We start from the raw sequence: 27895 nt of genomic DNA on the forward strand, positions 1-27895 counted from the left end.
GGGGAGAAGGGGGGAAGGGGGTCAGGGGAGAAAGGGGGGAAGGGGGGGTCAGGGGGGAAGGGGGGGTCAGGGGGTGAGAGGGGGAAGGGCGGTGAGAGGGAGGATGGGGGTGAGAGGGAGAGGGGGTGAGAGGGAGAGGGGGGAATGGCGGGGAAAGGCAGGGAGAGGGAGAGGGGTAAAGGGGGTGAGAGGGAGAGGGAGGTGGGAAAGGAGGGTGACAGCGAGAGGGGAAAGGAGGGAGAGGGCAGAAGGGAGGGAGAGGGTAGGAGAGGGGGAGGGAGAGGGGGAGGGAGGGTGTGGTAGAGGGGGAGGGAGAGGGGAGAGGGAGGGGGGAGGGTGAAAGAGAGAAGGGGAAGGGGGTGAAAGGGAGAGAGGGGAAGGAAGGTGAGAGGGAGTGGAAGGAAGGGATGTGAGTGGGAGAGGGGGTGAGAGGGAGAGGGGGGGGGAGGGGGGGAAGAGGGAGAGCAGGGGAGGGGGTGAGAGGGAAATGGGTGAGAGGGAAAGGGGGGTGAGAGGGGGAAAGGGGAGGGAGAGATGGGGAAGGGGGGTGAGAGGGAGAAAGGGGAGGGAGAGATGGGGAAGGGGGGTGAGAGGGAGAGGGTGGGAAGGGGTGAGAGGGAGAGAGTGGGAAGGGGGGTGAGAGGTAAAGGGGGTGAGAGGGGGAAAGGGGGGTGAGAGGGGGGAAGGTTGTGACGGAAATGGAGTGAGAGGGGGGAAGGGGTGAGAGGGAGAGGGGGGAAAGGGGGTGAGAGGGAGAGGGGGAAGGGGGGTGACAGGGAAAGGGGAGTGAGAGGGGGAAGGGGCTGATAGGGAAAGGGGGTGAGAGGGGGGAAAGGGGGTGAGAGGGAGAGGGGAAAGGGGTTAGAGGGAGGGAAGGGAGGGGGAAGGGGGAGGGAAGGGAGGGGGGAAGGGGGGAAGGGGGGAGAAGGGAGGGGGAGAGGGGTGATGGGGGAGAAGGGAGGGGGAGAAGGGAGAGGGGTGAGGGGGGAGAAGGGAGAGGGGTGAGGGGGGAGAAGGGAAGGAGAGGGGGTGAGAGGGAGAGAGGGAGGGGGGTGAGAGGGAGGGGGTGAGAGGGAGGGGAGGAAGAGGGGGTGAGAGGGGATAGAGGGGAGGGAGGGTGAAAGGGGAGGGAGGGTGAAAGGGGAGGGAGGGTGTAAGGAGAACAGGAGGTGAGAGGAATAGGGGGGAAGGAGGGAGAGGGGGAAGGGGTGAGAGGGGAGGGAGAGGGGGAAGATGGGGGAGGGGGGAAGGAGGAGGAGGGAGAGGGGGAGGTGGGAAGGGAGACGGGAGGGAGAGGGGGAGGTGGGGAGGGAGAGGGGGGAAAGGGGGATGAAAGGAGGGTGAGGGGGGAAAGGGGAGAGTTGGAAGGGGAGAGAGGGAGAGGGAGAGGAAGGAGAGGGAGAGAGAAAGAGAGGGGAGGGAGAGGTGTTGAGAGGGAGAGAAGGGAAGCACCGAGAAAGAGAGGGGGAGAGGAGATATACTGAGGGGGTTATTTATTAAACTATGAAAGTGCCCGGGGTACTATCGCATGGCAACTACTAATGCCTTAAATGTGCCTCGAACTGTGACCATCAGTTTATTGAATAACCTCCTGAGCGAGCGAAAGTGACAGAGAGACGGAGAGACAAATGGAGAGAGAGAGAGAGAGAGAGAGTGTGTGAGGGACACAGTGTAAGGCCGCGCTTATAATGCCGGCGACGTCGACGTCGCCCGAAAACAAATGCATTGTTGCTGCCACGACAAAGCGACGTGGCAAAGCGATTTTTTATAGCCCCTGAACCAATCAATGGCCTGGGCGCCCGCGCCGCCGCCGCAAAGCGAAATACAACTTTCACTTGCAGCGACGGATGACGTCACGCGTCGTGTCGCCGTCGCGGGCAGTATACGTGTGGCCTTAGAGAGATAGTGTGTATGTGTGTGAGAGAGAGATCCCCATATACAGAGCAGTCTCTTGCCTAGTTGCAAAGAAGCCGGGTGTCTGTCCTCCTGTCCGATACGTCACGCAACACTCTGACAATGCGCTCTGGTGCACTACTGACTCTACTTGCCCAGGGGGAAAGAAGTGCTGCCCACACGGTGGGGGCAAAGCCTGCAAAACCCCCGCAGCAGGTAACCTCACTACTCCGTTAGTACCCCTTCTACCCCCCTCCCCCCCCTTCAGGTCCCCCCAACAGTACCCCTTCTACTCCCCTTGCAGGTCCCCCACACCGGTAACCCTCCTACAAGTCTGCCCCCCCCAAAATACCCCTTTAACCCCCCCACAGGTCCCCCCCACCTACCCGACTGCAAGTCCACCCCCCTCAACAGTACCCCTCCCACCCACCCCTGCACTTTCCCCCCAACACTACCCCTCCTACCCCCCCCCTGCAGTTCTCACCCAACAATACCCCTTCTACCCCCCCTGCAGTTCCTCCCCAACAATACCCCTTCTACCCCCCCTGCTGGTCCGCCACCCCACTAACAGTACCCCTTCTAACCCCCCTGCTGGTCCACCACCCCACCAACAGTACCCCTTCTACACCCTCCTGCAAGTCCCCCCTACCAGTACCCCTCCTACCACCATGCAGGTTCCCCCCAACAGTACTCCTTCTACTCCTCCTGCAGGTCCCCCCCAACAGTACTCCTCCTACCCTCTGCGGATCCCCCCCCCAACAGTACCCCTTCTACTCCCCCTGCAGGTCCCCCCCAACAGTACCCCTTCTACTCCCCCTGCAGGTCCCCCCCAACAGTACCCCTTCTACTCCCCCTGCAGGTCCCCCCCACCAGTACCCCACCTACCCCCCTGCAGGTCCCCCCCAACAGTACTCCTCTTAACCTCTGCGGATCCCCCCCAACAGTACCCCTTCTACCCCCCTGCAGGTCCCACCCAACAGTACCCATTCTACCAATCCTACAGGTTCCCCCCCCACCTGTACCCCTTATACCTCCCTGTAGGTCCCCCCACCAGTACCCCTCCTACCCCCCTGCAGGTCCCCCCCCCAACAGTACCCATTCTACCAATCCTACAGGTCCCCCCCCCCACCAGTACCCCTTCTACCACCCTGCAGGTCCCCCCCAACAGTAACCCTTCTACTCTCCCTGCAGGTCCCCCACAACAGTAACCCTTCTACTCCCCCTGCAGGTCCCCCCCCCCACCAGTACCCCTCCTACCCCCCCTGCAGGTCCCCCCCAACAGTACCCCTTCTACTCCCACTACAGCCCCCCCCCCACCAGTACCCCTCCTACCCCCCCCTGCAGGTCCCCCCCAACAGTACCCCTTCTACCCATCCTGCTGGTCCCCCCAACAGTACCCCTCCAACCCTCTGTGGGTCCCCCCCAACAGTACCCCTTCTACCCACCCTACAGGTCCCCCCCAACAGTACCCCTTCTACCCACCCTACAGGTCCCCCCCAACAGTATCCCTCCTACCCCCCTGCAGGTACCCCCTCCACAAACCAGTCCCCCACCCCTGCCAGTAGCCTTCCTAGTCCCCTGTGGTCCCCATCTGGCTACCAGTACCCCTCCTACCCCCCTATCCTCTCCCCCCGCACTGCAGATATTAACCCTTCACTGTGTGTGCAGTCAGAGCTGGGGAATGTCCGCAGAGAGTGGAGAGCGGTCGCTGTGATGATTACTGCTCGTCTGATAGTGAGTGCGCCCCAAAACTGAAGTGCTGCTTCATGGGATGTGGAAACACGTGTGTGCCACCCACACAAGGTGAGGAAATCAGCACGTGTACACGTATAATACACACAGGCACACACATTAACAAATACACGGACTGTCGACACGGTGTGAGGGGCGCACTGTGGGCGCAGTGTGAGGCACGTGGTGTGAGGGGTGGGCTTGGTGTGAGGTGCACGTTGTGAGGGGCACACTGTGGGCGCAGTGTGAGGTGCGCGGTGTGAGGGGCGCACTGTGGGCTTGGTGTGAGGTGCACGGTGAGAGGGGCGCACTGTGGGCGCGGTGTGAGGGGTGCGGTGTGAGGGGCGTACTGTGGGCATGGATTCAGGGGTGTGGTGTGAGGGGTGCGGTGTGAGGGGTGGGCTTGGTGTGAGGTGCACGGTGAGAGGGGCGCACTGTGGGCATGGATTCAGGGGTGCGGTGAGAGGGGCGCACTGTGGGCATGGTTTCAGGGGTGCGGTGAGAGGGGCGCACTGTGGGCACAGTGTGAGGGGTGCGGTGTGAGGGGCGCACTGTGGGCATGGTTTCAGGGGTGCGGTGAGAGGGGCGCACAGTGGGCACAGTGTGAGGGGTGCGGTGTGAGGGGCGCACTGTGGGCATGGTTTCAGGGGTGCGGTGAGAGGGGCGCACAGTGGGCATGGTTTCAGGGGTTCGGTGAGAGGGGCGCACAGTGGGCATGGTTTCAGGGGTGCGGTGAGAGGGGCGCACAGTGGGCATGGTTTCAGGGGTGCGGTGTGAGGGGCGCACAGTGGGCATGGTTTCAGGGGTGCGGTGTGAGGGGCGCACTGTGGGCATGGTTTCAGGGGCGCGGTGAGAGGGGCGCACAGTGGGCACAGTGTGAGGGGTGCGGTGAGAGGGGCGCACAGTGGGCACAGTGTGAGGGGTGCGGTGTGAGGGGCGCACTGTGGGCATGGTTTCAGGGGTGTGGTGTGAGGGGCGCACTGTGGGCATGGTTTCAGGGGCACGGTGAGAGGGGCGCACAGTGGGCATGGTTTCAGGGGTGCGGTGAGAGGGGCGCACTGTGGGCATGGTTTCAGGGGTGCGGTGTGAGGGGCGCACAGTGGGCATGGTTTCAGGGGTGCGGTGAGAGGGGCGCACTGTGGGCACAGTGTGAGGGGTGCGGTGTGAGGGGCGCACTGTGGGCATGGTTTCAGGGGTGCGGTGAGAGGGGCGCACTGTGGGCACAGTGTGAGGGGTGCGGTGTGAGGGGCGCACTGTGGGCATGGTTTCAGGGGTGCGGTGAGAGGGGCGCACAGTGGGCATGGTTTCAGGGGTTCGGTGAGAGGGGCGCACAGTGGGCATGGTTTCAGGGGTGCGGTGAGAGGGGCGCACAGTGGGCATGGTTTCAGGGGTGCGGTGTGAGGGGCGCACAGTGGGCATGGTTTCAGGGGTGCGGTGTGAGGGGCGCACAGTGGGCATGGTTTCAGGGGTGCGGTGTGAGGGGCGCACTGTGGGCATGGTTTCAGGGGCGCGGTGAGAGGGGCGCACAGTGGGCACAGTGTGAGGGGTGCGGTGAGAGGGGCGCACAGTGGGCACAGTGTGAGGGGTGCGGTGTGAGGGGCGCACTGTGGGCATGGTTTCAGGGGTGTGGTGTGAGGGGCGCACTGTGGGCATGGTTTCAGGGGCACGGTGAGAGGGGCGCACAGTGGGCATGGTTTCAGGGGTGCGGTGAGAGGGGCGCACTGTGGGCATGGTTTCAGGGGTGCGGTGTGAGGGGCGCACAGTGGGCATGGTTTCAGGGGTGCGGTGTGAGGGGCACACTGTGGGCATGGTTTCAGGGGTGCGGTGAGAGGGGCGCACTGTGGGCACAGTGTGAGGGGTGCGGTGAGAGGGGCGCACAGTGGGCATGGTTTCAGGGGTGCGGTGAGAGGGGCGCACTGTGGGCATGGTTTCAGGGGTGCGGTGTGAGGGGCGCACTGTGGGCATGGTTTCAGGGGTGCGGTGAGAGGGGCGCACAGTGGGCATGGTTTCAGGGGTGCGGTGAGAGGGGCGCACTGTGGGCATGGTTTCAGGGGTGCGGTGTGAGGGGCGCACTGTGGGCATGGTTTCAGGGGTGCGGTGAGAGGGGCGCACAGTGGGCATGGTTTCAGGGGCGCGGTGAGAGGGGCGCACTGTGGGCATGGTTTCCGGGGTGCGGTGTGAGGGGCACACTGTGGGCATGGTTTCAGGGGTGCGGTGAGAGGGGCACACTGTGGGCACAGTGTGAGGGGTGCGGTGAGAGGGGCGCACTGTGGGCATGGTTTCAGGGGCGCGGTGAGAGGGGCGCACTGTGGGCATGGTTTCAGGGGTGCGGTGTGAGGGACGCACTGTGGGCATGGTTTCAGGGTGCGGTGTGAGGGGCGCACTGTGGGCATGGTTTCAGGGGTGCGGTGAGAGGGGCGCACAGTGGGCATGGTTTCAGGGGCGCGGTGAGAGGGGCGCACTGTGGGCACAGTGTGAGGGGTGCGGTGTGAGGGGCGCACTGTGGGCACAGTGTGAGGGTTGAGGGGCGTGGGTGAGTGGCGAGGGGCACGGTGTGAGGGGCGCGTTGTAATGGGCACGGTGTGAGGGGCGCGTTGTAATGGGCACGGTGTGAGGGGTGCACTGTGGGTGCAGTCGGAGGGGCACAGTGTGAGGGGCGGGGTGTGGTGTGAGGGGCACGGTGTGAGGGGCGCGTTGTAATGGGCACGGTATGAGGGGTGCACTGTGGGTGCAGTCGGAGGGGCACAGTGTGAGGGGCGGGGTGGGGTGTGAGGGGCACGGTGTGAGGGGCGCGTTGTAATGGGCACGGTATGAGGGGTGCACTGTGGGTGCAGTCGGAGGGGCACGGTGTGAGGGGTGGGGTGTGGTGTGAGGGGTGCGGTGTGATGGGCGGGGTGTGGTGTGAGGGGTGCGGTGTGAGGGGCGGGGTGTGAGGGGCGGGGTGTGGTGTGAGGGGTGCGGTGTGAGGGGCGGGGTGCGGTGTGAGGGGTGCGGTGTGAGGGGCGGGGTGTGGTGTGAGGGGTGCGGTGTGAGGGGCGGGGTGTGAGGAGCGGGGTGTGAGGGGCGGGGTGTGGTGTGAGGGGTGCGGTGTGAGGGGTGGGGTGTGGTGTGAGGGGCGGGGTGTGAGGGGCGGGGTGTGGTGTGAGGGGTGCGGTGTGAGGGGCGGGGTGTGGTGTGAGGGGTGCGGTGTGAGGGGCGGGGTGTGGTGTGAGGGGTGCGGTGTGAGGGGTGGGGTGTGGTGTGAGGGGCGGGGTGTGAGGGGCGGGGTGTGAGGGGCGGGGTGTGGTGTGAGGGGTGCGGTGTGAGGGGTGGGGTGTGGTGTGAGGGGCGGGGTGTGAGGGGTGGGGTGTGGTGTGAGGGGTGCGGTGTGAGGGGCGGTGTGCACTGTGGGTGCAGTCTGAGGGGTGCGGTGTGAGGGGTGGGGTGTGGTGTGAGGGGCACGGTGTGAGGGGTGGGGTGTGGTGTGAGGGGCACGGTGTGAGGGGTGGGGTGTGGTGTGAGGGGTGCGGTGTGAGGAATGACTTCAATCAGCAACAGTAGAAATTCTGTAGGAGGACCTTGGTGTGCCCCGAACTCTTCAAACTTAGTACGTACTGCTTCCAATCCATCGTTGTAGGGAATGTTTGTATACAAACTGGATACATCTAAGGTCACAAAGATGCAACCAGCTTAGACAGGTATTGTGTGTGTGACATGTACCAGTGTGTGTGACATGTGACACTGTGTGTGACATGTACCAGTGCGTGTGACACTGTCTGACATGTACCAGTCTGCATGTGACATACCATTCTAAGTGTGACACTGTGCGGGTGACATGTACATGTGCGTGTGACAGTGTGTGTGACATGTACCAGTGCGTATGACACTGTGTGTGACATGTACCAGTGCGTATGACACTGTGTGTGACATGTACCAGTGCGTGTGATGTGACATGTACCAGTGCGTGTGACACTGTCTGACATGTACCAGTCTGCATGTGATACCATTCTGAGTGTGACACTGTGTGTGACATGTACCAGTGCACATGAAACTGTGACATGTGACACTGTGTGACATGTACCAGTGCGTGTGTCACTGTGTGTGACATGTACCAGTGCGTGTGACATGTACCAGTTTGCATGTAACATACCATTCTGAGTGTGACACTGTGCATGTGACATATGATTGCAACCCTCTTCTCCTCCTGCAGGTTGAGGGGCCCAACCTCTCACTAGGACATGGGTGGGACGTGACGGTGACTCCGGTGGACCGATGCTGTCATGTTAACAGTTCAGAACCTGGGATCATATTCTAATCATAGGGCTGGGTGTGCGGAGCTGTAACATATCTCCATTTAGACTGGAAGCTTTTGGGGCAGGAGTAAGCAACGTCATCAATAAAGGACCCGCATACTGGTCATGCCGTGACGTGGCTGCATACTGGTCATGCCGTGACGTGGCTGCATACTGGTCATGCCGTGACGTGGCTGCATACTGGTCATGCCGTGACGTGGCTGCAGGCTTATAACGCTTTGGCCAAAAGGGTTTAAATAAATGACTCTTATTCATGAGAATACTAACATTGAAGTATTTAGCTATGTATTTTGTCACGTTGGATGTAGCATTGAGTATTTTTGACTTTTGTCATCATTAAAGCGGTGTCACGGTAGACCAAGCTTATTAACACTTTACCATGTGGATCCTTGAATTGAATAAACCATGAAATAAAATAAATTGTATTTATTCACATAAAGAACACACACAGCTTGAATCACAAAATTACCACGAATAACACACTTACTGGAATGGGGTCAAATGAAATAAAATGTCCACGGAATGAAATCCACTGAAATCAAGCCACTAGGCAGGAATTCCCACGCGTGGGGTTGCTGCACAAAAAGAGCCGTGTAACAGTCCTTGGCTAGGGGCGCTAGCGGCAACCCCTGAATCTCCGCCAAGATTAATATTTTCATTCCCCCAATGCAGGATTAGGCCTCGGGCATGGTCAGCGCTTAGGCGCTGACCCGCGCTGAGGCGCGCTCTTGCTTACCAGTGAGCCCCTGCAGCCGCAATGAGAGCGGCTTTAGCAGGGGCTCGTGCACGCTTCCGCACGCGTGCGGAAGCGTAGGTCTTATTCAATTTTTAGTTTCAAGTGCGCAGGGCCGGTCACGTGAGCGGTTTGCCCAATGAGGGCGAACCAGCTCCGTAACGTCACTGGCCCGCCCCCCCCCCCGACACGCCTCCGGGTGGCACGCTAACCAAGGCCAGGGAAAGCACCCGCACGGCTGCTGCAACCCTGGACGCAGCCTTAATTAGCAAATCCTTATTCCTTACGAGTACTGGAAGCTGGACACAAATCTTTGGTTACGATGGAATCTTCTTTACAAGATGGAACTTAGATGAATCTTAGGGGGTCATGCACTAAGCGACAAAAAATTGCATTCGCCAGCAGTTTGAACGCGCCATGTTTTTGGCGTGTTGCCCTCGCTGTATGCAGGAAGGGCCGAATCCCTGGCGAATCACAGCGAGAGCAACATTGCCAGACATGGCGAGCAGCCGGTGGCGAGACAGTCTGCCTGGTGAGAAGCTGCTGATAAGCCGTCCCCTGCCGAGATGTGTCTGCAGCAGAGAGAGATCCGCCGCTCTCTCGGCGCAAACATCGGCACAAAATTCTTTTAAATACAATTTTATTCATAGTGTACATGTGCAGGGGGTCTCCGGAGCTGAACCGCATTGTTTTCAGGTCCGGGGACCCCCTGCTTCCCGAGATACAGGCCCTGTTATGAGGTGCCGATATTCCTCTGCATTTAAATGTCCCGATCACGTGACCGCGGAATGTAAACAAAGCAGAGGGATACCGGCACCCCATTTAGGGGGCCTGTATCTCTGGAAGCAGGGGGTCCCCGGACCAAAAACCAAAGCGGTTCAGTTCCGGAGACACTCTGCACATCTACACTATGAATAAAACACCCATATCAATAAACAATAATTCCTTACCTTTGCGGCTATCTGCTATGGTAACGAAGCAGCATGAATGTATTTTTAATAATAGTGTACTGTGAGCAGCGGGTCCCCTGAGCTGAACCGCAATGATTTGTGGCTCAGAGACCCCCTGCTTCCTGAGTTACCTGCCCCGGTATGGGTCATCGGGTGCCAGTGTCGCCGCCATCTTTATAGCGTCCCATACGCGACGTGCCCGCTATAAAGATGGCGGCGACACTGGCACCGATGCCCCATACCAGGGCACGTAACTCGGGAAGCAGGGGGTCCCTGAGCCAGAAATCAATGCGGTTCAGCTCAGGCGACCCCCTGCTCCCGCACAATATTATTAAAATACATTAATGCTGCTTCATTACCATAGTGGATAGCCGCTAAGGCAATGAAGGGGTTAAGGTATAATAGCATGTTTATTGGGGACAATTGCCCCCAATAAACATTGCAATAAACAACATACACCCCCTGTGCCCCAAATAACCCCATTACATATGTAACCCTCAGACCCCCCTCCAGTCGCAGATCGGACCCCCTAGGGTGTACTAAGGTCTGGCTACATGTGTCTAGGTGGTGCATACCTGCTGGCAACAGGAGGGCCTGAGTCTCCCGCGATGGTTTGGGGGAGAACAGGACCACGTTTCTGGGGTACTGGCCTTCATCTGTTCTTAGGGCTTGCCAGAGATGGAGGCGCTGCACCACTAACAGAGTAGGGTGAAATCCTTCCAGAGAACCCCACTCAGGGGCGAGAGATTTCAGTCTCAGTCAAGTCTTTGTTAAAAGCAGCAGTTCTCTTTATTTTCACAGCAGCACACAGCACACAGCAACAGCAGCAATCCCAGCCACACGCTGGTATCAGGTACAGGGTCTTCTCTCCCCAGACTGCACACCCTCAGGATGGTCTGTGGGTGCTCACTGTGTCCCTGCCACCACCCCAAGCCGTGGGCGCTCAGGGTGGGGCTAGCTCTTCCCTCACCCCCTATGCAGGGTGAGAGGCATTGGACCACCGTAGCTCTATCAGCTCTACTCAGGGCCTGCCTGATTTCCTCCAACTGTGTCACATTAACAGGACTCTCTCTCTTTGAACTGACACTCAGACTGACAGGAACCTAACTCTCACTGCCTGTCACTGACAGGAACTGGCAAAACTAACTTTAGACAGCCCTGCCCCTCATGATGTCAGCAGACCCCTCCCCTGTGTCTCTTGCCTTCCACACAGGGTCAGGTAGCCTACCTTCACCACTCAAAGCAGGGCTTGATGGGGGGGAAGCCCATGATAACTACTGGCAGCCTGACCTTAGCAGGGCTTATAGCAGTAGGAGGATAGACATACAGCCCTATTTTCTTACCAGGGCTACACATATATAACATTTTTGGGATGCACAGCAATGATACTATAGGCCGGCGATGGCCTTCGGCTGTTCCCCGCAGGCCTGCAGTACCAATTCTGTGCCCCCCCCCCAAATTAAAAAACACATAAATACTTTAAAATAAATACACCCCCCTCTAACACATACAGTATAGTAATGGGCAAAATTACTATTATCCACATATGGATAATAGTGAATTTGCCTATTTAAAATACATAAAGAATAATTTATACAATAAATACATATAGCACTCACCCATGTCCGGCTGCCATGATGAAGGCCATCCTCATCTTCATCACCGTCCATGGCCTCCTCCGATGCTGCAAAACATAAACAAGAATAACAAAAGCCAATGTAATGTCCCCTAACCCCTTAATCACCTTAGCGGTCATTAACGGGTTAACCCACCCTCACCCACCACTCGGGAGGCCTATACACCCTCCCCCACTACCCCCCCACCTGTGAGGCCTAACCACACACTACCCACAGGGAGGCCTACCCAACCTGGCTTGGGGACAATACCCCCCCCCCAGTTAACCACAATAAACATGACTATATTTAATAAACAATACATAACCCACCCCCTGTGCCCCCCCATAAATACCCAATTTATTATTTTACATACAGGGTTAATATCCCAGGCCCACGGGAGTCCCCGGTGGCCCTGCCGGGTGTTCGTAAGCCTCACAGTGGCCCAGCAAAAGGTTTCAAAAAGGGTCTGGAGGCCTTCGGGTGGTCCCCGGCAGGCGCCGTGGTCCTCCAGGTGGTCTCCGCGGGTCACCGTGGGCCCCAAATGGGGTCTCCACGGGTAGGCGCACGGGTGTCTGGGGGGCCCCGGGTCAGCCCCACAGGTGTCTGAAGGTCCTCGGGTGGTTACAACGGGGGTCTGGGGGCCCTCGGGTGGTCCCTACGGGTCCGCAGTGCCCCCACAGCAGCTGTGGGGCCACCGGTTCTTCCCCACAGGTGTCCCCCATGGACCCGCCAGCCTGGTACCCGTGAGCGTCCAAGGAGACCTCAGGTGGTCTCCAGAGTTCCCCACAGACCTAAGGAACCAACCCTGTATGTAAAAAAAATAAACCTGTCCTATACATTTAAATACATAAATACCACCCCCCCACACCCCGCCACCCCCACCCCCCCACACACACATACAGTACAGTAATGGGCAAAATAACTATTATCAAGATATGGATAATAGATTATTTGTCCATTATTAAACACATTAACTAGCATAATAAAATAAATAAAGTTCTACTAACCTCATCAATATGAAGCCCCTTCGCAAGCAAATTCCCTCTGTCCTCCGTTGCCAACAAAATACATAGCCAATACATTGCAAATACATTCTGATATCAATTAACCCCTTAATCACCTTATCGGTTAATAACCGCAAAGGTAATTAAGGGGTTAAGCCACCCTGGCCCGATACCCACCCTTCACCCATTCATTTGTACAGTGCCTTCATCATGCAAATATATATACATATATACATATATACAGTGTTCGACAAACCTATACATTTGCTCGCCCCGGGCGAGTGGATTTAACATCGTGGCGAGCTCCTATTGGCCCAAGCAGCACACGTTTGGTACTAGGTGGCAAGTAGATTTTCTGTGTGGCGAGTAGATTTTTTGGTGATTTGTCGACTACTGCATATATATATATATATATATATATATATATATATATATATATATATATACTTACATATATATATATATATATACAGTGCTCGACAAATAATGATAACCAGTCGCCCGTTGCAAGTGGATTTAGGCAGCTGGCGACCCGTGCTGCAGCTCAATGAATTCCCCTGCTCGTGCCAAATTTTTTTTTTTTTCTTTTTAAATCCTGTGGTCCCGGCGTGCGTGCACAGGGCAAGCAGAGTGTCCTGCCATTTGCGCTGCCTGTTCCCCCCAGCAACCCAGAATCCCCCGCATCCCTCCCCCCCCACTCCCCACGTGGGACGGAGGGGGAAGCCCAAATCAAGCCCCGCGCGCAAACCAGCCCCCCCCCCTCCGCTCCCCACGTGGGACGGAGGGGGAAGCCCAAAACAAGCGCCACGCGCGATCCAGCCCCCCCCCCTCCACACCCTCCCCCCTCCGCTCCCCACGTGGGACGGAGGGGGAAGCCCAAAACAAGCGCGCGATCCAGCCCCCCCCGCACCCTCCGCTCCCCACGTGGGACGGAGGGGGAAGCCCAAAACAAGCACGCGATCCAGCCTCCCCGCACCCTCCGCTCCCCACGTGGGACGGAGGGGGAAGTGCCAACCCAGCTTCCCCCGTGCGCGCCTCCTACGCCAGTCCGCCTCCTGCCCATGATCTCCCCCTAATCACCTGCCCCCGATCCTATCTTGCTGCCCGGGGGTGTCCGGGGAGCGTGCTGCGGCGTCGGCCGCTTCGGGGGGGAGGGGGGGACCTGCTGCTGCTTCTGCTGCTGCTTCTGCTGCTGCTGCTGCTGCTGAGGCCCACGCTGCGCTGTGTGTCCCATGTCTTGGAGAGGCACCCCAGCCATGTGGAGGGCCCACTGCCGTGCGGAGACCCCACTGCTGCCACGTGTGACCCGGTGAGTGTGTGAGTGACAGACTGAGTGTCTGTGAGTGTGTGAGTGTGCCTGTGTGTCTGTGAGTGTGCCTGTGAGTGTGTCAGTGTGCCTGTGTGTCTGTCAGTGTGCCTGTGTGCCTGTCAGTGTGCCTGTGTGTCTGTCAGTGTGCCTGTGTGTCTGTCAGTGTGCCTGTGTGTCTGTCTGTGAGTGTGCCTGTGTGTCTGTCTGTGAGTGTGCCTGTGTGTCTGTGAGTGTGCCTGTGTGTCTGTCAGTGTGCCTGTGTGTCTGTCAGTGTGCCTGTGTGTCTGTCAGTGTGCCTGTGTGTCTGTCAGTGTGCCTGTGTGTCTGTCAGTGTGCCTGTGTGTCTGTCAGTGTGCCTGTGTGTCTGTCAGTGTGCCTGTGTGTCTGTCAGTGTGCCTGTGTGTCTGTCAGTGTGCCTGTGTGTCTGTCAGTGTGCCTGTGTGTCTGTCAGTGTGCCTGTGTGTCTGAGTGTGCCTGTGTGTCTGTCAGTGTGCCTGTGTGTCTGTCAGTGTGCCTGTGTGTCTGTCAGTGTGCCTGTGTGTCTGTCAGTGTGCCTGTCTGTGTGTCTGTGTGTGTGCCTGTCTGTGTGTCTGTGTGTGTGTCTGTGTGTCTGTGTGTGTGTGTGAGTGTCTCTGAGTGTGTGTCTGTGAGTCTTCTGCATGAGTGTGTCTTTGCATGAGTGTCTGCGTGAGTGTGTCTCTGCGTGTCTGTGAGTGTCTGAGTGAGTGAGAGTGAGTGTGTGTCTGTGAGTGTCACCCTCTCCCAGTGTCGCCCTCGCCTTCTCCCTGTCGCCCTCTCCCTGTGTCGCCCTCGCCCTCTCTCTGTCTTTGTCTCTCATTCTCTCTGTGCGTGTTCTGTGTCTCTCTTTTTTTGTCTCTCATTTTTGTGTGTCTCTCATTTTTGTGTGTCTCTCATTTTTGTGTGTCTCTCATTTTTGTGTGTCTCTCTTTTTCTGTGTGTCTCTCTTTTTCTGTGTGTGTCTCTCTTTTTCTGTGTGTGTCTCTCTTTTTCTGTGTGTGTCTCTCTTTTTCTGTGTGTGTCTCTCTTTTTCTGTGTGTGTCTCTCTTTTTCTGTGTGTGTCTCTCTTTTTCTGTGTGTGTCTCTCTTTTTCTGTGTGTGTCTCTCTTTTTCTGTGTGTGTCTCTCTTTTTCTGTGTGTGTCTCTCTTTTTCTGTGTGTCTCTCTTTTTCTGTGTGTCTCTCTCTTTTTCTGTGTGTCTCTCTCTGTCTGTCTCTCTCTGTCTGTCTCTCTCTGTCTGTCTCTCTCTATCTGTCTCTCTCTATCTGTCTCTCTGGCCACGCTGAGCCGTGCGGACGCTCCGCGCTGAGCCCCTGCATACTCAATGAGGATGCCTTGAGAGGGGGCTCACGCGAGCGTCCGCAGGCGTGCTGAGGCGCTGGAGTTTTCAGCCGACAGCCAAGCTGTTTTTCAGAGCACTGTCGGCTGAAAACATCCAATCAGCGCGGAGCAGCGTCAACGTCACGGCGCCTTGACGTCTCTTTATCTGTCTCTCTCTGTCTCTCTCTCTGTCTCTCTCTCTGTCTCTGTCTCTCTCTCTCCCACTCTCTCTCTCTGTCTCTCCCACTCTCTCTCTCTGTCTCTCCCACTCTCTCTCTGTCTCTCCCACTCTCTCTCTGTCTCTCCCACTCTCTCTCTGTCTCTCCCACTCTCTCTCTGTCTCTCCCACTCACTCTCTGTCTCTCCCACTCACTCTCCCACTCTCTCACTCTTCCACTCTCTCTCCCACTCTCTCACTCTTCCACTCTCTCTCTCTTCCACTCTCTCTCTCTTCCACTCTCTCTCTCCCACTCTCTCTCTCCCACTCTCTCTCTCTCCCACTCTCTCTCTCTCCCACTCTCTCTCTCTCCCACTCTCTCTCTCTCCCACTCTCTCTCTCCCACTCTCTCTCTCTCCCACTCTCTCTCTCTCCCACTCTCTCCCACTCTCTCTCTCTCCCACTCTCTCCCACTCTCTCTCTCTCCCACTTTCTCTCTCTCACACTCTCTCCCACTCTCTCTCTCTCCCACTCTCTCCCACTCTCTCTCTCTCCCACTCTCTCTCTCTCCCACTCTCCCACTCTCTCACTCTCTCACTCACTCTCTCCCACACTCTCTCTCTCCCCCACACACACTCTCTCTCTCTCTCCCCCACACACTCTCGCTCTCTCCCCCACACACTCTCACACTCTGGATCTGGATATCTTAACTGCCCTATACTACACTGAAATAACCTATACTGCTTACTTCCAGATCTGACTCAAGCTTCACACGGAAGACATCGAACCCCCCCTAACCCAGAAGACAGGTAACGAACACCTCCCCTCCAATGTATAACATTGCGGGAATGAGGGTACCTGGACTTTGAGGGTCTGCGGATCAGGTAAGATCCCAGACGGGATTGCTGCTTTAAATATTGTGAAGCGGGGGCATCCAGACACTAGTCAAGGGGTGCAGGAAACTAGTCATTCACATCTGGCTTTTTTTTTCTAGATTCGACATTTATACACACACACACACACACACCAAGGACTAATTGTAGTATAATGTAATACAATAAATAAACTAATATCAAAAACGAATGTTCTTACTAGGAATTTATTCAATTTATTTAATTTATGGCTTTTTTTTAAATGCGTGGCTGGGGGCGGGACTAGAGGCGGGGTTGGGGGCGGGACTAGGGGCGGGACTAGGTGGCGAGTAGATTTTTTGGTTCGGCGAGTAGATTTTTGGGTGATTTGTCAAGCACTGTATATATATATATATATATATATATATATATATATATATATATATATATATATATATATATACACACATACACACATGTATATTAAAAAAAAACCCAGATGGGAATAACTAGTTTCCTCAACCCCATAACTAGTGCCTGGACTCCCCCCCATCACAATATCTAAAGCAGCAATCCCACCTGGGATCTTACCTGATCCGCAGTCCCTCAATGTCCAGGTATCCTCATTCCCGCAATGTTGTACATTGGAGGGGAGGTGTTCCCTACCTGTCTTCTGGGTTAGGGGGGATTCCGATGTCTTCCGTGTGAAGCTCGAGAGTTAAATCTGGAAGAAAGCAGTATAGGTTATTTCGGTGTAGGTATAGGGCAGTTAAGATATATAGGGTAAATAAGAGATACAGAGTGTGTGAGAGAGAGAGAGTGTGGGTGAGAGACAGAGAGTGGGTGAGAGAGAGACAGAGAGAGAAAGACAGAGACAGAGACAGAGAGACAGAGACAGACAGAGAGAGGCACACACACACAGAGAGAGAGAGAGACACAGATACAGAGAGAGAGATGCAGAGAGAGAGAGAGAGAGACACACACAGAGAGAGACACACAAACAGAGAGAGAGACACAGAGAAAGAGAGACACAGAGAAAGAGAGACAGCGAAAGAGACAGAGAAAGAGAGAGAACACACACAGAGAGAGAATGAGAGGGAGAGGGTGACACAGGGAGAGGGTGACAGGGAGAGGGAGAGAGGGTGACACTCACAGACACACACACTCACTCACAGACACACACACACACACACACACAGACACACACACACACAGACACACACAGTCACAGACACACACACTCACAGACACACACACACACACACACACACACACACACACACACACACACACACACACACACACACACACACAGTCACTCAGTCACACAGTCACACACACACACACACACACACACACACACACACACACACACACACACACACACACACACACACACACACACACACACACACACACACACACACACACACACACAGTCTCACACTGTAACACACACACACACACTGTCACTCTCACACTGTCACTCACCCGCAAGGCAGGGGGGGTCGCACATGGCAGCAGTAGGGCCTCCACATGGCAGTAGGGTCTCTGCAAGGCAGGGGGGTCGCACATGGCAGCAGGGCCCTCCACATGGCAGGAGGGCCTCTGCAAGGCAGGGGGGCCGCCCCCCTCCAGAAGCCACTGTACAAATAAATGGTAAAGGGTGGGTATCGGGCCAGGGTGGCTTAACCCTATAGTTCCAAATGTATTTTGTTGGCAACGGAGGACAGAGGGAATTTGCTTGCGAAGGGGCTTCATATTGATGAGGTTAGTAGAACTTTATTTATTTTATTATGCTAGTTAATGTGTTTAATAATGGACAAATAATCTATTATCCATATCCGGATAATAGTTATTTTACCCATTACTGTACTGTATGTGTGTGTGTGGGGGGGTGGTATTTATGTATTTAAATGTATAGGACAGGTTTATTTTTTTTTACATACAGGGTTTGCCCCAACAGTGGGTGTTTAGGGCTTGCGGGTGGGTAGCGGGAGGGCGTAACCCCTTCATGACTGTAGCGGTATTAACCGCTAAGGTAATGAAGGGGTTAAGTCCACCCGCAACCCCCCCCGCAAGCCCTAAACAGCCACCAGGGGCCAAATACCCCCTTCACCCACCCCCGCTATCCACAATAAACCTGGCACGGCTGGTTAACCCCTTCATTGCTTTAGCGGTTAGCCACGAAGGTAATGAAGTGGGCTTTAAATGCATTTTTCCTGCATCGGATGCATGCCGGGGGGATCCGGTGCTGATATTAATGGGTATCAGCTCCGGAGACCCCGGCATCAATCCCAGGCAGGAAAAAGGCCTGATTTTTTCTAAGTGCCATTCCGCCGCCTCTCCCCAGCAACTTGCCAACTTTTGGGGGCGAGACGGATTGGCGTGAAAATCTCAATTCTAGAGCGGCGAGTAGCAGCGCAAAGGTGCTCGGGGCTACTAGAATTGAGCGGGTTTGAAAACATGGCGAGTAGTGGCGCCGCGCCTCTGGCGGAAAAAAATAAACCGCCCAAAAACTTGGCGTTTTTTTCGCTTTTTGCAAAGTTCTCGGGGCTTACTGAATCGTGGTATGCATTTTTGGTGCAAAATGGGCGAAAAGTGCCTTTTCGACGCTTACTGCATGACCCCCTTAATCTCAGATGACTCTTAGATGGAACTAACTTTCTGACTGACTGCATGACTTTTTAAAACTTCCCCATGTCCCATCTTTTCAGTCTGCAGCGAATCACTGCGTGGGAACCAGTTATCCCACCTATAGCAAGGGTTTGCCAGGAACACCAAAAATGGGCACAAAGCCTCAGTATCGCAACTGAGCATGTGCAACAAAAATGTCATCTTCCCCAACTGGCCACTTGCCCCTTAGCATATACCATCCTGCTTTCTTAATGTATGCCGCTCAGTCTAGCTAGGCCAAATGGACCCCTTGATCTAGTAGCCATAAGGGGCTGTATAAATGAACAGCCATCTGAACAAATGCTCTCACACCTCTATTTCTTTGAAGCTCTGAGGTCTCCTGCTAAGCATTTCAAAGCCCAGGATTACACCTCCTAAGTGTCATCTCCTGTCTATAATGTTAATTTCCTTACTCTTATAACTTTAAAATACCAAAATTATAGGGGACATTCATTTAATACTGGGCGTGAACGTTAATGCTCAAAAACATAACCCCTTTATGTGTTCTTACCTCAGTAATGCCCACACCAAATATCATCTTTCTAGGTTGCTCCTACACTGGCGACACAGTTTATTACACTGCGGCCAGATCCGCAAGCCGGGAGATTTCCCGGCTTGCTAGTGGCCGCCCCTCGGCGTGCCGCGCGTCATAGACGCGCGGTCACGCGTCTTCGGGAGCGTGCGCCCCCTGCACGCGCGTCCAGGGGCTCCCCGAGGGAGCCCTGGTGTCCCGCGATCGCGGGACAGCGGCAGGGGGTTCCGGGGGACCCGGCGGACCCGGCAGCGGTAGGGAGAGCGCCCCGATCGGAGGGCGCTCTTCCGCTGCTTCGGCGCGCGCCCGTCACTCTCGGGCGCGCGCCAGGCTACTGCTGCGGCACAGAACGGGCAAATGCTCGAATAAACTGTGCCGCAGCAGTAACTAAAGTTAGCTATCGGCCTTCATGTGGTTTTAATCTTTTATTTTAGTAAACAAACCGGCTCAGTCTTATACCTGACTGGAGTGTGGTGATAAACATTAACCCCTTGTGTGCCGTGTAGGTTGGGGGATATTTTTCACACAGTCACAGTAATGCATACACAATGCCCGGGCCCAAGAGCTGACATTCTACATGTTAACTTAAAACCCCTATAACTCTCTTCACCTGATCCCTGGGGAGAGATGTACTGAACCCCACACTGGAGTCTGGGGTTTGGGCATATTCGAAGATCCTTTACTGCAATTCAGTTCCCTGCCTGGTTTTACTGTCTTACTGGTTTGGGCTGAAGCAGGGGGATTTGGCGGTGAGCTGCAAACTGCATTCTAGGGAGGATTTTGTCCGGTGATCTGTGTTACTCATGTCCTCAGGAATCTGGGGGGATTCCTGAGTACATGTTTCGGGGTAACCCACAACAATGGCCCCCGTCTACGCAAACACACCGGGACAACATTTTACGGTAAAATCACCCCTGAAACTCACGCCCTGCACTTCCCCACTGGCTGGCACTGCAACAGTAAAACCACATACATCTTTATTATACCCACAGTTATAAACCACAATTGGGTTGAAGAACTGACACTTCACAGTCACCTTTTATGACTCAGGGGCCCCCCAGATGGGCATAATGCTTTAATTGGTGGCCTGGGGACCCCTTCATCGTCACAAGCGGTGTTTGTATTATCCCTCCTCTCTCACATGGAATCACTGTGTTTTATAGTAGTATCAAAATATCCACAGCTATCTCTTTTCTGAAGATACACATCAATCTCTCTGTCACTCTGCCCCCACGTCACACAGTAACACAGCTACCTGTCAGTGTTTTCACCCCCTAGCTGTGGGTCGGGTCACCGCTGAGCGGGGTGAGACACACATGCAATGGACATGGATGTTATTATTGGATGAAGAGCGGTGAATAAGAGTATGACTCACATGTGTGTGTGATAAGGACCTGTCTGGCAGGTTCTATACCTGGACATACTCACTCATTATAAATGATGCTCAGAAGGGTGGGGAGGGATTCCTTCTCACCCACACGTCTCACTCCGGGAAAATCTATTTTTCCTGTAGACATGGACTCCTATATATTTTTACTAGACTTAGTAAAAGTCTAGCTCCCGGAGTTTTTTTAAGCTCCCTGCTGCAGTGGCGGCCGCCTTTAGCCTCGTGCGGCCTTAGCGGCGCAATTCTGATAACCGCGGGCAGATGCAGTATGTTTTTTTTTGGTCCGGAGTGTATTGCAGTATTTTAGCGCTTGTAATATTAGCATTTTATTATCGCTGTCTGCAATACTGCAATACCGTCTAAAAACTCAGGGGGCGTTCGCGAGGTGTTGTCTTCGAAGTCTAATACTTTAGCAGTTCAACCTACGTCAGTACACAGTCGGCGTGTGCACGTGCAGTAATTGTAAATTTGCATATTTATACATGCATTTTCAGTGCTGTATGTCTCATTTGAAAATTGTTGAAACGCATAGGCTTGTGCTGTAACAGTATCACATTTCGGCATATACAGCGCTCTGCCCTCACTCGCCCCCGCACACACACAGGATAATTTACTGCACTGCAGTATTTCAACTTCTTATCTTATCTACAGTACAGTACACCTCTCCCACTCCATTCCTTTGAATGTTTGTCTTTCTGGTTTCAATCACATTCCTGCTTGATAGCTGATGATTACTGCGCATGCACCTGTAAATTCACCACTGCTTGCTTGCGAAGTTCAAGAGTGAGTGACCAAAAAAAAATATATATATTTTTTTTCTCCTCATTTTTTATTTTTATTTTCTCCACAAGCCTGCCTAGACCAACTTGATATTACGATATTCAATCTATGCTGTAGCTTATAGGGATCAAATTATTATGATGACCTGCCTTTTGAAATGTCATTTCTTTGAACTGCAGTACAGCTAATCCTTCATGCAGCTGTACCCTGTACCCCCCTACCTCACGCACACACACAATGCTCGCTCAAGGATTTGAAACGCTTATCGACAGACACCTCTACAGAGTCATTCAGTTTCTGAAGCTTGCCATTGTGTTTTTAATCCATCCCTAGCCGAGCATCACCTCTCTGCTGTGCCTGCGTGTAATCCTCTTTGGGATGGGAGCTAGCTGGTGATTACTGCGCATGTGCCTGTAAATTCACCACTGCTTGCTTGCGAAGTTCAAGAGTGAGTGACCAAAAAATATATATATTTTTTTTTCTCCTCATTTTTTTTTTCTCCACAAGCCTGCCTAGACCAACTTGATATTATGATATTCAATCTGTGCTGTAGTTTTTTACTGCTACCCTGTGCGTTTGACTGCACATGGTTGATTTGTGTGCTTTTTATGTACTGTATTTGGGGGTATAGGGATCAAATTATTATGATGACCTGCCTTTTGAAATTATGTAATTTCTTTGAACTGCAGTAGAGCTAATCCTTCATGCAGCTGTAACCTGTACCCTCCCCCTCCCTCCCCCCCCCACACACAAGGCTCGCTCAAGGATATGAAACTCTTATCGACAGACACCTCTACAGTCATTCAGTTTCTGAAGCTTGCCATTGTGTTTTTAATCCGTCCCTAGCCGAGCATCCCCTCTCTGCTGCGCCTGCGTGTAATCCTCTTTGGGATGTGAGCTAGGTGATGATTACTGCGCATGACTCACCCATCCCCCGCCCCAACCCTTTGAGGCTTTGTTTACGGTAACGCTTTTGAAAATCCCTTCTCTGTTTTGATATGTAAATCTTATTTGCACAGCACTGTGAGAATTGAGTTAAAAAAACATTATCTGATTCATGTTGTTGATGCAGTAAATTACCACTTTTTGTCATTCTTTTTTTTTCTTTGGTGTAGGTGTGTGGGGGGGGGTTGTTGTCAATGATTATGATTATCATGAATGTAAATAAATATTTATTTTATTTTTTCAGGAACAAAAAAAACCAATATAAAAATAATCATGAATAATACAAAATGCAGTCTTTATTAAGTTCTTCTGTCAGATGGAAATTGAGGACCGGTGGATAATCATGAATAATGCACATTGATAATAATATTAATAATATATAATTTATAATAATATATATATATATAGTAATATAATTTTTCCCATCTTTATCTTCTTCCTCATTCTGTGTAGAGTACAGTAGTTCATTGAGAGGAGAGGTTTTGTGTACATCATGACTGCAGTTTAGATACTGTACACTTAACTGTACAAACAGTTCACAGACTTTACACGATACCCCCCCCCCTCCCACAGTCCATCCTTTTTTTCTGAAAAGACAGGAAAACAATAAAAAGCATTGTGTGCTGTGTAGTACTGTCAAACTAGTCTATACTGGAACTACTGTATACTGTGACTACTGTTAAATAGTTTGTAACCAGATGGCTGGTGCTGCCCTGGAAAAAAAAATTGAGCAGTTAGGTGCATACTGTATTATGGCATTGTGTACTGTATACTGTACAGTGGCGACCAATTTTATTCTTACTTGGCTAGCTCCGCGAATTTCAGAAGATCCCGGTGATGTGCGGTTTTGTGTCGTTTTCTCCCGGGGTGTATAGCGTTATTTTCGCGGCTGTGATTTAAGCATTTTATTCCCGCTGGCTGCAATACTGCAATGCCGTGTAAAAACGCATGGGAGCGTTTGCGAGCTGTTGTCTCTGAAGTCTAATACCTTCGCGGTTCAACCTACAGTACACAGTCTGTGCATGCGCGCGCAGTAATAGTAAAATTGCATATTTAATTTATTTTAAAGTACAGTACTGTACATGCTCGGACCCTGTTGGGGTGAAGTGAGGGGGTTCCTAACATCTGGGGGGAAATGAATTTTAATTCTATGGTGAGTACAGTCTTGTTGCCGTATTATTTTGGTGGTGCTGGCTGGGTACTTCTTTAGGGGGCTGACCATTACTGTACATTAAAACTTTTCTTTTTTTTTCCTCAGAAAAAAAAACGGCTAATGGGGGGATTTCGATGGATAATATTGTACTGTATGCTGATGTTTTCCGGCCGTACAGTATACTGTGTAATAAACCCGAATAAATAAAACTATGCATTTATTCTACATGTACAGTATCGTTTCATTATGTGTCTTTCACAGTATACTGTACAGTGGTATACAGTGCCTAACATCTATGGGCAAAAATAATTTTATTCCTAGGTGCCCTAGAACAGAAGTTCCCACGCCAATTGCCCGTGAACTTGACCGCGGCCCTAAGTAGTTCCCACGCCAATTGCGCGAATATAATGTAAAATAACCCGTTATGTGGGTCTGAGCGGGTTGAAATTTACCTGGTCCTCATGCGGGAGGACCCTTGCCATAGTGGCAAAATATCAGCCTTGCACGACCCCCGGAACCGGAGGTACCAAAAGACAGTTTAAAAGCACATTACCAAAGTGGCTTTTTTTCTGCCATGCAAGTCAATGGCAGAAACCTGAACTTTAACATCACCCTGACTCCGTTCTGTTGCCACGAGAGGGTCGCAATTTGCCATGCAATCCTGCCGCAACTAGGACTACATGGTCACCGAATCTGAGCCCTCTAGGTCGAACAGAACCGGAGTTGTGGGTTCCAGGTTTCTGCTCATTCTGACTTAGCCGGTGTGGCGAAAATGGGGGTAATCAGCGCATTAATAAAGGTCGTGGGCTCAGCTGGTTACCCCTATTTCGCATTGGGGATGAAGGGGTTAATTCTATATGCATGGCTGTCCCCATTTTGCAGGCTAATCTCTACCTGCAGGGAAGTGCCTTTCTGTTGCTGTTTTAAAATGTACAGGCAGGATGCTATTTTTTTGTCTGCCTGCCTTTGTAAGGCAGTAAGGACCAAATGTTATGCATACAGGAGCCCCCTGTTGGGATGAAAGATCCCAGATTCGTAAAGTGTCACTTAATCAGGATGTTTCTGAGTAGCAGATCCTGTTACTCCTCCTGGATATTTCACACCTCGGGACCCAAACTTCAGACATTGCGTCCCCAGAAATGAGTGGCCCCTTTTTACTTAGCAGTGCTACCAAGCTGCTTACTGAGCATGCTCAGAGATACCTGAGCTGGCAGTAGGACTGGCCCATGTGACCTGGCAGGTTCTGATAGGAGGAAGATAATTCCTTGCCAATGGGATGAGGCTAATGTATCCCTTCACAGGCCCTTGTCCTTAAAAAGGCCTGTACCCCTCATTCCTGAGTTGTTGCTGTGTTGTTTTTGCTGTTGCTGTTGCTACCTGATTTCTTCAAGCGGATAAGACCTAAGTACAGCGGCTACAATTCCAGAACGCAAGGGGTTAAAAACATTGCAACAAGGAAACTAGCCCTGCTTCAGGATTTCGTTAGCCCTGGGTATCCAGACCAATCCCAGAGAACCAGAAAAGGACTTTGCACATTCACAGAAGGATTGGACTGGCTATTTATTTGGCAATTTGCAAATGGAATAGTTTTTAAAGAACAATCTTCTGGTGCTTGGGCACCTTTCTGGACATTATCCTCTGTTTCTCTACCCGTGAGTGTAATTATTAAGTCTATTCTGCAGTTGTCGTGTGTTTGCCTATCAAGGGAATAAATCTCAGTTTATTTTGCTCAACCTGTTCTGCTCAATCAGGACCCACGAAATATAAATGTGTTATTAAGCGCGTCTCCCGTGACAGCCGGTTCAAAGCTTTCTCCGCCATTGCGCTCAATTGTAGGACCCTCCTCGCCGGCGTAACCCTTTCTCACCGCCATTACTGCTCGGACCCTGTTGGGGTCAAGTGAGGGGGTTCCTAACATCTAGGGGCAAAATTTTATTTCTAGGTGCCCTAGAACAGAAGTTCCCACGCCAATTGACCTAGTTCCCACGCCAATTGCCGTAGTTCCTACGCCAATTGCGCGACCAGGCAGTTAAAAAACAGTGCAGCAAGCCTCTACATTTGTTACACTGGCAAAGGAGCAAATGGAAACAATGTGAGGCAATTCAACATGTTCTTTTATTGGTGGAGTCAGTACAAAAACATTTATTTACAATGTTGAAACATTTAAAGTGCACAGCAATTCTAACCATCAACACACAATAATACATTCTGCAGCCTTTATTAAATTCTTCTGCCACAAAACATTTTTGGTGCATGGGGCAAAGGGAGTTAAAGTGACTTGCTTTTTATGTACTGTATTTGGGGGTTGTCTTTGGGGGTTTATTCATCAAATTATTATGATGAACTGCCTTTTGAAATTACAGTGCTGTTAACTATTTCAGCCACACACCTCCAGAGTTTTTAATCCCTCCCTAGCCAAGCGTCAATCGGCTGAGTCACCCTAGCCTACCATCCCCCTCTCTCCACTGGGTCGTTGATCTTCTGCATACTGCCATTGTGTTCTTAATCCGCCCATAGCCGAGCTACAAACACTCAGCATGCCTGCGTCTAATCACACCATCCCCCTCCCCCAACCCTTAGAGGCCTGTTGTTTGAACGGTAATTCTTTGGAAAATCCCCTCTCGAATTTGAAATGTAAATCTGATGTGCACAGCACTGTGAGAATTGAGAGTACACTGATACAGTATTTCATCAAGGTGTGAAAATATTTGTCAGTCACTATGGTTTACAGTCACATGTTTTTAATACAATACAGTACATTCTTTAATATCTTTAAAATAAAAATATATAAATCCTGTATATACAGTAAGTATAATGTAACATAACCCGTTCTGTGGGTCTGAGCGGGTTGAAATTTACCTGGTCCTCATGCGGTAGGACCCTTGCCATAGTGGCAAAATATCAGCCTTGCACGACCCCCGGAACCGGAGGTACCGAAAGGCAGTTTAAAAGCACATTACCAAAGTGGCTTTTTTTCTGCCATGCAAGTCAATGGCAGAAACCTGAACTTTAACATCACCCTGACTCCGTTCTGTTGCCACGAGAGGGTCGCAATTTGCCATGCAATCCTGCCGCAACTAGGACTACATGGTCACCGAATCTGAGCCCTCTAGGTCGAACAGAACCGGAGTTGTGTGTTTCAGGTTTCTGCTCATTCTGACTTAGCCGGTTCAAAGCTTTCTCCGCCATTGCGCTCAATGGTAGGACCCTCCTCGCCGGCGTGACCCTTTCTCGCCGCCATTACTGCTCGGACCCTGTTGGGGTCAAGTGAGGGGGTTCCTAACATCTAGGGGCAAAATGAATTTTATTTCTAGGTGCCCTAGAACAGAAGTTCCCACGCCAATTGACCTAGTTCCCACGCCAATTGCCGTAGTTCCTACGCCAATTGCGCAACCAGGCAGTAAAAAAACAGTGCAGTAAGCCTCTACATTTGTTACACTGGCAAAGGAGCAAATGGAAACAATGTGAGGCAATTCAACATGTTCTTTTATTGGTGGAGTCAGTACAAAAACATTTATTTACAATGTTGAAACATTTAAAGTGCACAGCAATTCTAACCATCAACACACAATAATACATTCTGCAGCCTTTATTAAATTCTTCTGCCACAAAACATTTTTGGTGCATGGGGCAAAGGGAGTTAAAGTGACTTGCTTTTTATGTACTGTATTTGGGGGTTGTCTTTGGGGGTTTATTCATCAAATTATTATGATGAACTGCCTTTTGAAATTACAGTGCTGTTAACTATTTCAGCCACACACCTCCAGAGTTTTTAATCCCTCCCTAGCCAAGCGTCAATCGGCTGAGTCACCCTAGCCTACCATCCCCATCTCTCCACTGGGTCGTTGATCTTCTGCATACTGCCATTGTGTTCTTAATCCGCCCATAGCCGAGCTACAAACACTCAGCACGCCTGCGTCTAATTACACCATCCCCCTCCCCCAACCCTTAGAGGCCTGTTGTTTGAACGGTAATTCTTTGGAAAATCCCCTCTCGAATTTGAAATGTAAATCTGATGTGCACAGCACTGTGAGAATTGAGAGTACACTGATACAGTATTTCATCAAGGTGTGAAAATATTTGTCAGTCACTATGGTTTACAGTCACATGTTTTTAATACAATACAGTACATTCTTTAATATCTTTAAAATAAAAATATATAAATCCTGTATATACAGTAAGTATAATGTAACATAACCCGTTCTGTGGGTCTGAGCGGGTTGAAATTTACCAGGTCCTCGTGCGGTAGGACCCTTGCCATAGTGGCAAAATATCAGCCTTGCACAACCCCCGGAACCGGAGGTACCAAAAGGCAGTTTAAAAGCACATTACCAAAGTGGCTTTTTTTCTGCCATGCAAGTCAATGGCAGAAACCTGAACTTTAACATCACCCTGACTCCGTTCTGTTGCCACGAGAGGGTCGCAATTTGCCATGCAATCCTGCCGCAACTAGGACTACATGGTCACCGAATCTGAGCCCTCTAGGTCGAACAGAACCGGAGTTGTGTGTTTCAGGTTTCTGCTCATTCTGACTTAGCCGGTTCAAAGC

The 27895-nt window shown here is 52.3% G+C and overlaps 1 protein-coding gene across 1 annotated transcript in view; it reads right to left on the reverse strand.

Moving 5' to 3' along the window:
• LOC142466919 (uncharacterized) overlaps window positions 1–16568 on the reverse strand; it is a 248109-nt gene extending 231541 nt beyond the window's left edge. The window contains 1 exon segment of the mRNA XM_075572544.1: window positions 16540–16568. The gene's annotated coding sequence lies outside the window, so the exon portion shown is untranslated.
• Between the last annotated feature and the right edge of the window lie 11327 nt (window positions 16569–27895).

Source organism: Ascaphus truei, chromosome 15 (genome assembly GCF_040206685.1).
Source record: "Ascaphus truei isolate aAscTru1 chromosome 15, aAscTru1.hap1, whole genome shotgun sequence".
In the NCBI taxonomy this organism is placed as follows: Eukaryota; Metazoa; Chordata; class Amphibia; order Anura; family Ascaphidae; genus Ascaphus; species Ascaphus truei.